This window comes from Heterocephalus glaber, unplaced genomic scaffold (assembly GCF_053883595.1).
Source record: "Heterocephalus glaber isolate CG9 unplaced genomic scaffold, H.glaber_assembly_v1.0 deba00001451, whole genome shotgun sequence".
Classification (NCBI taxonomy): domain Eukaryota; kingdom Metazoa; phylum Chordata; class Mammalia; order Rodentia; family Bathyergidae; genus Heterocephalus; species Heterocephalus glaber.
This window is the reverse complement of record NW_028258301.1, coordinates 2,896,446-2,912,507: the sequence shown is the minus strand read 5'-3', so window position 1 is coordinate 2,912,507 and position 16,062 is coordinate 2,896,446. Positions and strand designations below refer to the sequence as shown.

Below are 16,062 nucleotides of genomic sequence, written 5' to 3'. Positions count from 1 at the left end.
TTCAGAAGGGTAAGGTTAATGTAATTGTTGTACTTGCCTTTTTGTTTTTTGGAGGGGTTTTTTGGAAAGCCTTATTTTTAGCCACAAGTAAAATGCAAAACCTAGCATATGGAATTTTTTAATGGAAAAAAATTTATATCATAGATCTCTCCAGAAAATAACTTCCTTTCAACTCTTGGCTTGAAAAATCCCATTTCAAATTGAGTTCAATTTTTCAATTATGCATTTTAAAATATAGAAATGTAATTAACATTTTTATAGCAAGTTTAGTTCTTTTTGCAGGATATGAGAAAGCAGAGAAACAATTCTAGCTGTGGTGGCAAATCCTGAAAACATACCACAGCAAAGAGGTTTTCTCTGTCTGCACTTCGTGGTGTTGAATCCTCTCCTTCTTCCTTGAATCAGTTATTTACTGTTGTTGTCTTCTTTCTTATGACAGCTAACTCTTGAAGTTGTGTCAGCGGTGTTCCTAGTAGAGTTTGACTCTCGTTTGTGTTTCTTGAAGATGTGTTTGTTGAGGGCTTACTACGTGCATTTCTTTGGAACATGAAATTCAAGTTCATCATTTCTTTTTTCTTTCAGCAGTGATAAAAAACAAACATAATTGAAGACAAGTCCCATGGTTGGAGATAAAGTCAAGGTGAAAGTTTTTAAGATTGCACATTACACAGTGAGGCTTTTGTCAAATTCTGAGTGAAGGTCTATCAGATCATTTAAATATGTGTTTTTCCTTTTGCATTTGTAGTGGTCTAAGCGACTGCGAAAAGTAAAAATTAAAGACTTTCTGGACATATTTTGTTTGTAATTCCATGTAACTAGATGTTCACTCTCAGGAAGAAGTGATTTGTACAATTGGAAGGAACTTGTCATTTAATGAGCTCCTTGTGAAGCTTGGCTGGAACCTGTTACAGAAATATGAATTCCTTGCTTCTGGTAGAAATGCCTCTTTGAATACCTTTTCCTGTTTCCCTCAGGAGCACCTGGGCAGATAATGACCCATGAGGAAACACAATTACTTTGTAATACATGTCTGTGTATTCCTGTGTACTTGTTGGGAACAAGATATAGAAGCTGTGACCCCTGATGTGCTGTGGCATATGCCAATAACGGCTCTTCAAGTAATCTGTTTTACTAAGCTGTAAATTTAAACCTTTTAAAGTTTTACTTTCTAATTTATACATGAAAAATAGTGGCCTGGGTTTAACTTCCTTTTTTCCAAGTGCCCACCTTGAAAATGCTGTAGTAGTAAATAACAGCTCTAATGATAAACTTTTAGCATCAGGTGCTGTTTAAAAGTCTGTAGTAGAAAGGCCAAGAACTTTCAATCTTTGCTGATGAAACTTTCATTAGCAAAGTGCTCACTTAAAATGGAATAAATGACTAAGTCGCTGCAGTTTGTGATTTTGACCAGATTTGACTCATCCTTTCTTATGTTTCTTTTTGTAGTACAGCCAACCACACATCTAAAATTTTGGATATTGTACATGTCTTCAACATTAATTATCTCTGTTGATGCACTGGGTACAAATAGTACAATTCCCACAAGTCCAGATTCTTACTGTAACATTAAAATAAAAGTGATATTTATGAATATTATTGAGAAAGTTGTCGTCATAGTAATCATTCCCCAAAGAAAGCTTTACATAAGTGCACTTTTATTATTCAGGATATTAAAAAGGAATCCTTAGCTTTTATTTTTTAATTTCGACTAAAATATGTAAATTAGCTTTATTTTGGAGTTGCTCTCTTTTAGGTGGCTTTGGGGGAGGATAGCTTTCTAACTTGATTGTATTTTAATCGCTTAAGTTTCCAGTTTTGAAATCAGCCTGGTTATTGTGATAAGGACCTAGAGGGCTAGCATGCAGATAGAGCCAAAAACATGTTTTATATACTTGTCCACATGTTGGAAAAGTGTGTCATTTCTACTGAACAGTACTATTTCCATGCTCTTGTTGGCAAGGCCAGCTCCAAGGCTGTGGAACCATGAGTCCAACTCTAACCCTGGAAGACTGCTTCAGTGTGCCTGTATGGTATAGGCAAGCCTCTAGGAAGATTGTTCTTCACCCTAAGAAACTTTAAAGTATAAAGGACTTCAGAGCCAAATAGTTGTTAGTTAGAATTCTGACTTTTCCAGTTAATAAATGATTGATCTTGGATGGCATACTTCAACTTTCTAAACCTCAATTTTTTCATCTTTAACATGGGGTTGATAATGCTTAATAGGGTGTCGGCGAGGATTGCATGAGAAACAGTATTTGAAGGCACCAGTCACATATAGGATCTGAAAATTGGAGGTTCATGGAGGACATTAGGTCTCTTTCAGTCTGTTAGTCTTTCTGTGTCTTGGCAAATGCCCTCCCCCAAGAAAAGGTCCATCTGCTCATGCCAGATGTCCTGGGAAGTGACATTGTGTGCCACCCTCACATCTCTATCCTCCTACCAGCACTCAAGGGGACTGACACACGGTGGTTTTCAAACATAGACAAGCCCTCACTTATTCCCTGGAACTGTGTGGCTTTACTTAGTTTTCTGCATATCCTCCTGGGATGTTGCAAGGAAAAACCATGCACTCCTTTGAAATTGGAATTAACTTGGGATTTAGTCAGAAGAGAAAGATGGTAAAGATAAAATTGATTTTAACCTGTGCTGTTTTTTAATCTCATGAAAAAGACTATCAGGATATTTAGAAGTCAGCCAGAAAGAAAGTAAAAATTATTTGAGCTTAATTGATATTGTCTAATCTTTGCTGTTTAAAATATAGTACTGTAACATAAGTTATTTTACTTTTGCCCAGAAACCAACTTACTTTGAAGCTATTTTTGCCCTTACCCATGTGAGCCTTTTTCCTCTATTCCTCCTTGTTTTCCCAATAGGCTGAATTTTAAAGTTCTGTTTCTCAAGGAGTGGTGAAGAGGTTGAGGCAAAAAGTGACTTAATGAGATTTTTCTAAGTTGCCTTCAGTTTTCTTTCTTCTGCTTGGTGACGCAAGATGATGGAGGGCTTTGGCAGTACAAACAGTCTAGAAGTGATCAGATTGACTGAAGAGGTATGCAAGATGTGAGCAGAATGCTGGCCTTCAATTTGTTGCCCTCCTGCTGGAAGGGGGAGGGAGTAAGGGTGAGAGAGAGGGAGAGAGAGAGGCCACAAAGGCGTTGACGTGGTCATTGACTACACATACTTGGGAAGGACAGGTGTTAAGTCAAACTTAATTTTTGTGCCTTTTTTCTAAGGCTCTGAAGGGGTAAATATATAGATACAATAAATAAATTCACAAGTGTCTAAACTGGGACCTTTTGCTGTTACCAGTGAGTATGGAGAAATAATACAGGTAGTTTCTGAAGGCGTTCAAGCCTTAAACCGAGAACACAGTCTTAGAACATTGTTTTAATGTTACAGGTTTTGAGCTCCACCTCATATAAAGATGGAAAGGTGTGAGGAGGAGTCATTTCTTTGGTTTAATCCTTGAAACTAGGGAAAGGGGTTATAAATTGTTCTGATCATCCTAAATGCCATTTTGCAGGCTTTATGTTTTTCTTTAAAAAAAAAAAAAAAAAGCTATCACTGTAAAATAGACAATAGAACTTCTGTCTTTCCACATGAATCCATTTCCAGATTTCACCAGGAGTCTTCTTAAATTTTTATATATGGTATAGAAGCTCTCTGGAAAATTTTAGTTGATTTTTAGAACATATTTGTATGGGCAGAAATATAGTTGTAAAAAATAGGGCTTGAGCTCAGTGGTAGAGAGCACTTGCTTAGCATGCATGAGGTCCTGGAATTAATCCCCAGCACCAAAAAGAGGGATGTGGGAGGCTCTTCATTTTGGAGAGTATATGGTATAGAACAAGTTTCTGTATATTTTAACCTAGGAATATCTCACTGAAAGCCAGACATGGTGGCACACACTTATAATCCCAGCACTCTGGGAGACTGAGGCAGGAAGATTGAAAGTTCAAGCCCAGCCTAGGCAATTTAGCAAGATCTCATCTCAAAATAAAAATAAAAACCAGGGCTGGAGAATGTAGCTCAGTGTGAAGGTCCTACATTCAATCCTCAGTACCTTAAAGAAAGATAGAAAAAAGGGTGAAAAAATTTCTTACATCTATCATGACAGGCCAAAAAGAGATGATTGGATTAGTGATTTGAGCAAGCAGGTGGGCAGGGTAGGAAGCAAGTGGATATTTGTAGGTCTTTCGTGCTACACAGGTGTTTGAATTATTTTTTTAAAATTGAAAATTTATCCTTATGTGAGTCAATACTTGAGCCTCAAGTCTTTCTTTTGTTACATTTCTGGATCAAGATTTTTCACGAGAATAAAAAATATTTTGAGCTTAGAAGGGCAATAATAAGAACTCTTAAGCAGATGTCCAGTTAGTACATTTTGGAGACATGGACTTGCAGTTGATATAATCTTAACTAACCAAACTAGCGGGTTTTAGCTGTGCTCCAAGAACAGAGAAGCAAGTTTGCATTCTACAGCTTCATCCTGTTTCCCTCTTAAGAATCTGTGACCATTGAGAATCTGTGACCATGGACATCTTCTCTTATATTCACTTGGCATTGTATAATTTTTACCCTGTGATGTCAGTGTGAATTCATGAATATACTTAGCAGATACTTTTTACCCTGTTTTATTGAAAGTAAACTTTAGCCACTTGCCTAAGCTTACAAGTTCAGCAGTATCAGAGGTCATCACTCCCGACTGTGAACATGTCCAGCTTAGCCAAAAACTACATTTTGTGGGGGCCGGGGTTTTAGCTCAGTGGTTCCAACTCCTGCCTCGCAAGCGGAAGGACCCAAGTTCAATCCCTGGTACCCAAAACAAAACAAACAAACCAAAAAAAACCCTACATTTTTTGGGAAAAACAAAGGAAAGTACTGGTTATTTAGGAAGAATGTCTATGAGAAAAATATCACCTTATTTCAGATTGTAAAGAAATGTATCATCAGAGGAGCGTACACTGCATTTTCTCACCAATAAGTACCCAGTGTTCATTTTGCAGGATAATGTGTGGCTAGAGAGAGAATGGTGGAGGCAGGGGAATAGACTTATTTCCTCCAACATAAAAGAGTACCCACTTCAGACTTCTGACTGCATATGCTAAGTACCCTAATTTTCCTTAGTTAGGTTTTACTTGGTTATCTGTAGTCCTGGAGAATACACAGCATGTCAAATGTTCTCTTATTTTGATGTCTAGTACTTAGTAACTCAATGTTTATCGTAATGTGGTTTTTGTGAGCTTTTCGTTTGTTTTTTAAAGAACCTAAACTACAGCATTAGAAGATTTGTAAATGTTGAATCTGTCATCAACTTTCGGAGTCTTTTTTGCTCCAATCATCTAATGTTTCTGAGTTTCAGTTTCTTAGTATGTAAAGTGGAATTAACACAATTTCGTGGCTTACTGGGAGGATCAATTGAATTGTATCCTTGATACACTCTCATGGACAGGGCAACAAGACTAATACATTTACTAGCTTCTAGTTTTGCCTATAGTTATTTTTAGTGGGTCTTGAATAACATTTTTTTTAAATTAAAACAATAAATAGAATGATATACTGGAATGAAATAGAAAAGAAAATAGCAGTAATGGTACTTTCTAAGGGTAGTATTATTTCATAAAACTTTTGTCAGTTGTGTTCAGAGTCATGGTATGACATTACTGTATATAATATATTTACTTTTATTTTACTTTGATGAATAATGATTGGAAAAGTTTGACAAACAGTATTAGAGGTGATAGTGGCCATTGTAATGTCCTAAAGAAAAATAAGTCAACTTTTTTCAGAGGTCTACATTGCAAAATCCATTGTGTCTTCCAGATTATTAAAAAAAGGATGACTTCTGATCATTCTAGATTTAATATGAAGCACTGTGTTCTAAATCTGAAAACTACAGATATCTGCATGCTATATGTTGGGGTATTTTGTTAACCAAAATTTTTATTAACTAGTAAACCTCATTCCTTGACTGTGCTACATAGTTAAACCTGCAAAGTAGTAATGATAGTAGTAAGTAGTGGAAATGATCAGCACTTTTTTTTTAGCTCTTACTGTGGATCAGACATTAGAAATATCATCCCTTTTAATTTTTAGAATAACCTTAAAAGGTAAATGTTAATTTGCCTTTTGTATGGATGAGCTAACTTAGGTTTTGAGAGGAAATTGAGGTTACATTGCCAGTAATTGTTACACCAGAATTTGATTTGAGTACAGTTTGGTCTGATTCCAAAGCAAATTTTTAAATATTTTTTCAATTCCATGGAAGTGTATTAAAATGCCTACTTTGTGTCAGCACTGTGTTCCTCTATAAAGATGACTCAGTTGGCCTCTACTTTTAAGGATTTACTAGCTACTCTTGGGGTTTAATTGTGATTTAATCACAACAAGAAATAAATAGGTGCAGGGTATTTCATATCATGTATTTTACTTTAGAAATACTGAAAAAAGTGCATGGCACATAGTAGGCATCTAATAAAGATTCATTGAATTGGAATTGAATTAATTTTTACCTACGGATGAGATAGGGAATGGAGAAAATGTTAGGGAAACTTTGTGCCAAAGAGTCGTGTTACATTTTAACTGTGCTTAACTGCATGGATGTCTGTACCTGCAGTTGGGCAGGACCATCTGTCCTAAAGCCATTCAGTGCTTTGAAGTTCCTAAAACTGGCAGCAGAGGAAAGCAAACAAGAGTTCAAGAACTCAATCTGTAAACTTCAAGTTTCATTTATCCAGAGAGAACATTTTCCATCTTAGTATGAAAAGAGAAACACTTGCATAGCATGTGTTAGGTCCCAGGTTCCATCCCCATCCCAAAACATAAAAGGTTAAACAAATTAAAAAGATTCCTGCTGCAGCAACAGTAGAAAATGATAAATGGAGGGTGGACTTCCTTAGAAAAGAAAATAATAATTGTTACTGTTGTTACTTTTACTATACCACTCACTAACCTTATAACCTTAAGCAAACCACATTTATCTGTGAGTCTCCGTATACACATTTACAAAATAATTCGTACCACTCCATACCACTGGGGTTGTGAAGATTAAATAGATCTATTTGATAAATTCTAGGACTTACTATTTGGCGGTCTTTGGGGATTTGTAAAAAGAGCACTTAGTCCTCTGCCCTCAAGGAGCTGTGTCTCTGGTGAAAGTACATTGAGAAGTGGGATTCAGATTCTTACCACCTTCAAGGGACACTACTGAGAGGATGCAGCACCATACAGTCTTCTGGGGGTATGAATACTGTTTTCATATACATGTCTCATTTGCATCATTAGAATCTCAAGTTTAGTGAGGCAAGGATACTGTGAAATTCATCCTTTTACCTCCTCCCACCCCTGGGTCCTTGCCTTGTCTGTTGGGATGTTGCTAATTTATACCGTAGTTAACTGGATGAATTCAGCCCAATTAAGCACATATTTACCAAGTTATTCAGGATACTGTGCTGGGGAAGGGAGAGTAACATGCTGAACAGGGTGGAATTTAAAATGGCTTTAAAGCACAAAGCGGGAACAGTGTCATGAGATAGTGATACACTACACTAGTGCTAAAAAATACCTTGATCTGTTCAGGAAGAAAATAGGGCCCCAAAGAAAATCTGGCAGTAACCCTAAAAAAATGCATTCTCTCTCTCTCTCTGTCTGTCTCTCTGTTTCTCCCTCTCTGTCATCTCTCTCTCTCTCTCTCTCTCTCTCTCTCTCTCTCTCTCTCTCTCTCTCTCTCTCTCTCTCTGTCTCTGTCTCTCTGTCTTTCTCTTTCTCACTCCCCCTCTCTCTCTGGGAAAAAAGTGTATTTACTAGAGGCACACATTTGAGACAGGTTCTTGAAGATGAATGGCATGACCCCTGCTCTCCTTTCCAGCTTCCTGTCCTGCCTCTCTGTGTCTTCCATCTCTGACCCACTGTGGAACTGTATTATGCTGTTCCCTTCCTGTGCAGAGACAGATCCCTTAGTCTCCAACATTCTTCCACTGTGATCACCAGGTTTCATATGACAAATAGGCTCGTATTTCACCCAGTAATGCTTTCCTAACTCACTCTGAGCAGGAGCCTTCTCTGCCAGCATTACCAGCATCCTTCCATCATTGATCTTCCATGTTGTATAATCAATTGTTGATTTGTCTCTGTTTTATCACTGCCTTCAACAATCAGGACTGGCACCTAGTTGATGCCCAGTAATCAATTGTTAACTGAATGATGTATGTAGTTGAATGTTGATTGGGTTGTCCATAAGATGTTTCCATCAGATGCCATCTAGACTATGAGTGGGATATTGGGCTCAAAGCCCCTTGGCCATGAAGCCAAGTTTTGACACTGCTATTGTGTAGCAACCACAGTTCTGTAACTTTGAGCTGAAGATTTTGAGAATGTCTATTTAAATGAGATTTTTCACAATTACCATGACTCACCTCTAATTCTTTAGTAATTCTTTCTTCTAAACTCATTTGTGTCCCTTGCTCTCTGTACCACAGTCAATAGTGATACATCACAATAATAGTGATCCTTTATAGGGTATGTGTCAGTGTTTGCAGAAAAAACTTTACTTAGATTATCTCATTAAACTTCACGACAACTCTGGGAACCAAGTATTTTTATTCCTAACTTGAAGAAAGAGTATCAGGTGGCTTAAATAAGTTGTATAAGGTCACATGGCTAGGAAATGTAAGACTTGGAATTCAAAGCTGAGTTTGTTGATTCTAAACTCCCATGTTCTCTCTCCCATTTGTATTACTCATCCCTTAAAAGGTAAGGACTAATGAAAGACAGCCTAGTGATTATTAATAGGGGCTTTTGATTAGACAGAATGAGTTCAAATTCCAACTTTACCAGTTATGGCCTTGGACAAATCACTTCTTCTCTCTGTACCTCAGTTTTTTATCTGTAAACTAGGGTTGTTGTGAGGATTTGGTGGAGGATTTGGTGAGGATTTGGTATGTTAGGACTTAAGACGGTGTTTAGCATATAAAATGATAATGAACATCATCATCATTATTATATAATATTAATTTGTATCCCTTCTTCAAATAGTTGCTGAGTGCCTGCTATATGCCAGACGCTGTTCTACATGCCAGAGATAGCAGTGGTGACTGAAACAAGTCCCTGCCTTAATGGAGCTTTTTAGAAGGGGGAAACAGACAATAAAGTGAATAAATAGACATTAGTAGACATTATATATTATGTGATATTTTATAATTTCTCGTAATGAATTGCTGTTTTAAAAATAAGAGATACTGGCTTGTAGAGTGATACTAGTGAATACTTACTTGTTTGTGGACACATGGTAAGGCAGCAATATTTTAGCCATCAGCCAATGTCTTGCTTCTACTTGGTACTGCTTCTCTTCTGAAAGGTGGAATTTCATATGTCTAGCTGCTGGGATGACAGGTTTGCCTCATCTACACTAGGCATGAGGCAGTCATCCCTAGAATCAGTAGCAAGAAACTGAATACTTGGGTTGAGATGGCTGGGCCTGAGGAAAACCAAACAGAGAGAACTCATAAATAGGCCAGGGATCCCAGCCTATGGCTCTATTTCCCTGTATTAGTCCATAATATGGGATAAGTGTTCCAAGAAGATCAGAAGAAGAACCTGGCCAATTTTTCACTTAAGGACAGGGTAGGCCAGAATATCTTGTCAAGTGAGCCTGTGTGATTTGATAGCTCCCTATGGGAGCCTGAACCTGGAAGGTATGGTGGTCATTGGCATTATCATAGGATTCTTCATTTCCACAAGAACATTCTACTGATTAAGAGGATTAGCTTTAGAGCCCCCAAAATGGGGTTTTTATTTCTTTCCCTGCTTATTATTTGTGGTCTTGATAAGTCATTAACTTGTTGGAGCCTTAGTTTCCTTCTCTGTGAAATGGGGCTTAGTAATCCTTTCCTCATAGGCTTATTTAGATGATTAATTGAATTAGCATATATAAAGATCCCAATTCAGATTCTGGTACATAGTAGACAATTCATAAAGGAGGATTTGAGATGATTTGGTCCACGTAGGGTATGCATTTCAGATATTGGCCATTTATTTCAGGACTCACAGGGAGAGATTTATATTGAAATATGAGAGCTACTTCCCATTCCATAGCTTTCAAAAAGGAGAGCAGATAATCTCAAAACCAAGAATAGATCATCTCAAAAAAGACTGTGGAGTGCTCACTTCAGCAGCACATACATTAAAATTGGAATGATACAGAGAAGATTAACATGACCACTGTGCAAGGATGCCCCGCAAATTCGTGAAGCATTCCATGTTTTTATGGAGTACTACTCAGCCATTAAGAATGAGAAACTAGAGACATTTATAGCTAAATGGATGCATATTGAAGCCATACTATTAAGTGAAATAAATAGGACACACATGTGTAAATACCGAATAGTTTCTCTAGTGTGAGAAACTGAAAGTGTAAATAAGGATTAAGATGATTAAAACAAATAATTGGTATTTTGAAATAGGAAGAAAAGGTGCAAAGGGGTAGGAGAAGTATGAGGGGAAGGGGAAAGGAAAGAAGGGAAAGGAAAAATTATGAGAAAAGAAAAAAATGGAAACAAAGTCTTTGTAAATAGGGAAGGTTGGAGGGGGTGAAGGGCACACAGGTAATGGGGAAAAAATAAGAACCAAGATACATCTTGTACAGGTACAAGCACCCAATGATAAATGTAAGCATATTGTATACCTAAAATGTACCAATAAAAGAATTTAAGTCAAAAAAAAAAAAGATTGTGGATGCCAAAGGAAAATAAGATTGGATTTGCTCCATATCAGTATGATGGAGGCTGAAACAGCCAGTCTCTGTCACAGAGCTGTGTTGTCTCCATCCTCCATCCTGGGGTCATAGGCCCTTAGAGGCTTGAGGGGCTATGAAGAAAAGTAAATGATAAAAGGGCTTTGGTGTCTGAAATCTTGTGAGGGCTTAGAGTTCAATTCTTTCTTGGAAGAAGTTAGAGTATTTACTTTTGAATGTGGGGTGAGGAGAAGGAATGCTTTAATTATTTTCATAGGTCAAAAATATTCAGGGAAGAACTTATTACTAACTGGAATTGTAAATAAACCTATTTGATGATCTAGAAACTGGAAAGCATTAGTATCAGAATATAGATATAATCCTTTAATGTATTTTATCTCTTCTCACCATTGTGCACATTCCTTAAAATTTTGAGAGAGAGATAGTTTATTCTCATCCCAAAGCCTCTTTATTCTCACTAGCAGCATGTATACATAAATTTATATTGAAAACAAAAGCCTCCATCAAACACAGGTAAGAGTATAATAATTTCCAAACATTTGGCACATACTTTTTGTGCAGAACTCTGGCAGAAGCCCTAAATATTTTCTCTCTTATGGTTAGTGGCATGGTGGTATTGTGATTCTCCCAGAATTTATCTGTCCCCATTGGGCACTAGCTCACATTTGTTTTGATCCTGATCCTTGAGCTTGTCAAAAATAAACAGAACAGAAGGAATGAAGAAAAAGCTTAAGAAAATAACTAATATATACAACCACATGTTCCTCAGCATTTCCACAGCCTGATGGGATGGGGAAAATTAAGCATCTTCCTATGTCCCTGGATTCTCTCCCTCTAACATCTCCTAGCCCGTGCACCTGTCTCTGATCAGTGCTTCATTCAACGAGCATTTGTTGAATTATTACTGTGTACTGCATGCTGGAAACAAGAAGCCAGCTGAAATTCAGGCTGTCCTCTCAAGGAGCTACCCAGTTGGTAGAGATACAGGCAGGTAGTAGGTGACTCAGGGTCAAGGGATGAGTACCAGGACAGAGGAGGAAGAGGAGTGCCTGATGCTGTATGGATGAGGGGACAGGCTCCAGGGAGTTCTGCAAACTGTCAGGGTTAGTTAGATGGTGGTGAGAGAAGCATTTCAGTGGGCACGTATTCAGAAAGCATCACATTATGGCACTTGCCTAATGGCACTTTGGAACTTTGTTTACGTGTCTGTCTACTAACTTCCCAACACTTAATTCTTAGCAGAGAGCAAGTGCCATGGAACTCAATTAATTAGCAGTAATAATAACAATAATGCATTTAATCTTTGCCACATTCTTATGAACCCTATCAACATTACTGATATGGCCCTCATGTTGTACTTCAAAAACTGAGACAGAGTTAAATAATTTGTCTAAGATCACACAGCTAAACACAAATTTGACCCTGGCCAGCCAGACACTAGTGCCAATGTTCTTAACTGTTGTGCTGTGCAATAGGTACTTAATAAATATTTCAATGTATTTTAACTGAATGACAAAAAAATCACATAATTATTTATTTGTTTATTTGAAGGTAGTAATATCCCAGGCATACCTAGGTCTAATACATCTAAGCGAAATGCTAAGAGCCCCCACTGGCTTTGATTGTGGCTTTGGGTTGTGTGACCTGTAGAAACTCTCACAGGTGGAAATGTTCAGTGGGGCTCTTAACCTCAAGCAGGTACTGCAGATTTTCAGATTCAGACACAAAGTGAAAATGAACTGTGAGTTTAGGCCTGAAGCAGAGAATATCAAAGGTGGAAGGAGTGCAGAGATGAAGAAACAGAATCTTAAGATAGTCAACCATGAAGTGGAAGGATCCTAGCCTTATAAATGCAGTCTTTTGGGGCAGTTTGAAAGCAGTTGAGGGAGACAATAATAAGGGCAATATTGCTTTAAAAGGATAAAGTGCTTCTGTTTTTAAATTGATTCTGAAGAGGAAAGATAAGGGTAACCTTTATGGTAAGAGCAGAGTAGTGGGAAACACCAAAGAAAGCAGATTTGGCTTTGGAAAGCAGGTGAAGACTTAGAGAGTCATCCATTTATTCATTTATGCTACCAACAAAACAGTACAGTACTCTGCACCATCTCTGCACCGGTCCCTGGCGTTACAAATGAATCAAACCCAGTTGCTGTCCTCTAGAAGCTCACGGTCCAGTTACAAAGAAGACAGAAAGGTGGAGAATTTCGATGCTGTGAGGTAAATGTCCCTAACAGAAATGGGTACAAGAGACAAGTGAGAGGGGATTGGGGAGGACATGTTAGAACTGATGGCAGAGACAAAAAAGCTTTCCAAGCCAAAAGGAGTGCTTGTGCAGAGTGGCAAGGGAGAGAACACGAGGTGCCTGGGTTGTCATTGTCAGCTGCAGAAGACTGAAGAAGGATATTGCCCAGAATGTGCTTTTTAGCTCTTGAAGGAACTTACAGTAGGTAAAGGAGGAAGATGGATGTCAGTGATAGGAGATATCATTTCAGATCTCAGCTTTACCTTCTGTATGCTCTCTAACCCTTAGTTTGTTTATATGTAAAGTGCAGTCCCTGGGAGGACCCCACCCAGCTCTTAGGATCTTCAGGAAGATTAAATGGGGTGATGAATGTGAATGTGCTTGCAAAACCCTTGAGTCTAGCTTGTCATTTAATGAATTCTTACTTTGTAATTAAGGGTTTTGTAAGGCTTTGTAAAGGTTAGTCTCATTTCTTCTGGGGAATAACACTCGCTGTGTTATCTCTATACTTCCCATTACACCTTTCGGTTTCCTGGAAGAATCTCTTGCCACACATTCTGGCAGTGTAGCTGTTTCTCAGTGTCCACAGGAAGAAAAGAGCAGTCCAGATGAAGGGTAGAACAAGAACAACCCCTGCCCTTCCACCCTGAGCAGGTCCTTGTAGAAACCAGAAGTGCCCTCTGCTATCAGTATACAAAGTGCAGTGGCAGCATTCAGAAATTTTCCCTGAAAATATGAGGGTTTTTCTTGCAGAAAATCAGAAACAGTAATGACTGTGATGATTTACATTTGAAGTATCTAACTATAACCATTCACTGTGGAGGGTTTTTTGAAAGGGTAAAGGATACTAGAAATTATGTTTCTAAGTATCAAAAAATGGTACTTTCATTATTCATTTTTTAGAGTTCACTTAACCCTTCTTTGCTACGTATTTTCCTGTCTAATATTATTGTGAGACCTTATTACTGAATGTTTGTGAAGCATTGTGAAGATGAAAGAATTAGCTACTGACATAGGTGATGAGGAGTAATCTTTTGAAGTGGTCTTTTCTAGTTCAAAAATTAAATTCCAAGATTAAATTTTACCAGTTCTTGGATTAGTCAACTTTGCCACCTGCAGCATATTTTATTGGGCAAATACCTTCAGAATGTTATTATTTGGACAAGAGAAATGAATGTATATTTACTGCCAGATGCCTTAAATTTTATTATTTTAAATCCATACAAAGCACATAGATTGCTCATATCTCTCAGAAAAGTAAATTTAAATTAAACTTCAGGGAATCTTAAATGGCTAAACCAAGGTCAAGGCTAGAGTTTTCAAACCCAGGTCAAATCAGTTCCAAATCTTGTCTTTTTTCCATTACACCATGTAGAATTTTGAATTAAGATCTTTCCTGTACCATGAATTTATCTGCTAGTATTTCATGAATAATAGTAGATATACTGACTAGATGATTTTAGTCAGATTAGATGATTGACCTTTTCTAAGACTGTGGAGTGTATTTTATGCTGATCGTTTTTTCTCAGACTCAGGGTTTAAGAAAGGACATAAAATTTGATTTCAGTCTTGGTTCAAGTTTCATTTCTGGCTGAATGTCAGTGGATTCTACCTGAAGCCTCATTGCTCCATCGTGAGTAGATTGACCACACTTTCAAATCTGTAAATAGAGGAAATGATGATTCCTACTTTGCAAAGTTGTGTGAAATTTAAATGAAGTGGTGTACATAAACACATCCACCACCATTATTATGTGTTCACTATTGGTAGCACTGGAAGGAGTTAATGGTAATTTCTTGCCAAAATATTTTCCTGTGTAGCCCAAAAGCACTTTTTAATCAGCATTATAACAGGAACTCCATGTTCTGGGCATTAACTTTGCTAGGCACTTTATAAATACTTCTCCATTACTACATTTATGATATTATGTATTAATTACTCATTTACTTATTTATTTACTCCCTTGAAGGCAGGAACCCTTTCTCTCATATTTCTGCCATTTAACTTAATGGTTTCTGGCCCTTTGAAGGAACTGATGCATGTTATGGAACTTAGTTTGGCTTTTGTTCTCTTGTAATGCTTTTCCTCTTCTTTTACAAGCTAACTTCAGTTGTGGGGAGGGACTGTTCAGATGAAACACTACTGTCATCATTAAATTTAGCTCATAACTTGCTTTAAAATATGACTGTAATTAGAAAAATTTGAGATTGCTCTAGTTTGACAACAGATGATTCTGAATGTTTGTTAATTTTTTGCTTTTTAAAAAGCTAATTCCTGGGATAAAAAAAATATATCAAGAATTTGAAGCGTTTATCAAGTAAAATTTTCTTTGTATTCATGATTTGAAAGGACAGATGCCCTACTCAAAGAAGTAAACTTTTTTCAGTACCTTAGTTTCATTTACACCTATTATATCCAAGTTATTCTTAGGGATGTAGTAAATTAGTCCTAAAAGAGCCTTACGTGTGGATTATATATTATACAGCTTGAATTATAATACAAGGTAATATTTTGAAGTTTTACATACGTATTTTATAAAGTCTTATTTCTGGATTTTAAAAATATCTGTTTGACTTTCCCAGTTAGTGAGGCTTCAAAAGCATGTTTTGAAAAAGGGCAAATGATTATTTGTGAAGACAAAAATATTAATTTGTTTATTCTATGTTATAATCTAAAATTCTGTTTTTATAAAGCAAATAAAATACATGTAGTAGATTCAAAAAAACAAGAATAGTGAAGAAATCAAGGCGAAGGAAGACTAAGAGAATAAAAATATAAATTCAGAGGCAAAGTTCACATTTCTTTTTTTTTAATTGATCAATATATTTGATTGGTTCACATTTCTTTTAAAAAGTTTGCAGTGAGGTCCTATGCTCTTTACTTACAGGGTCTACAATTTGGCACTCATTTTCCTAACTGTAAAAAGAGAGAATGCAAGGAATTACTAGATAGTATCAGTGTCTATAAAACAAAAGCAAACCCATCACACAGAGAACAGAGAATATTAGTTCATTGTCATAATAAAGAATTTGCCTCAGAGCGGACAGAAATATTCTGATAATTGTAAGGTTTT

The 16,062-nt window shown here is 36.9% G+C and overlaps 1 protein-coding gene and 1 non-coding gene across 18 annotated transcripts in view; both read left to right on the top strand.

Moving 5' to 3' along the window:
* Elavl4 (ELAV like RNA binding protein 4) overlaps positions 1-16,062 on the top strand; it is a 147,540-nt gene that overhangs the window by 66,536 nt on the left and 64,942 nt on the right. The gene's annotated exons all lie outside the window — the stretch shown is intronic.
* LOC147827304 (U6 spliceosomal RNA) lies at positions 10,154-10,260 on the top strand. The gene has a single exon (XR_015452673.1). It is a non-coding gene; the product is annotated as a U6 spliceosomal RNA (small nuclear RNA).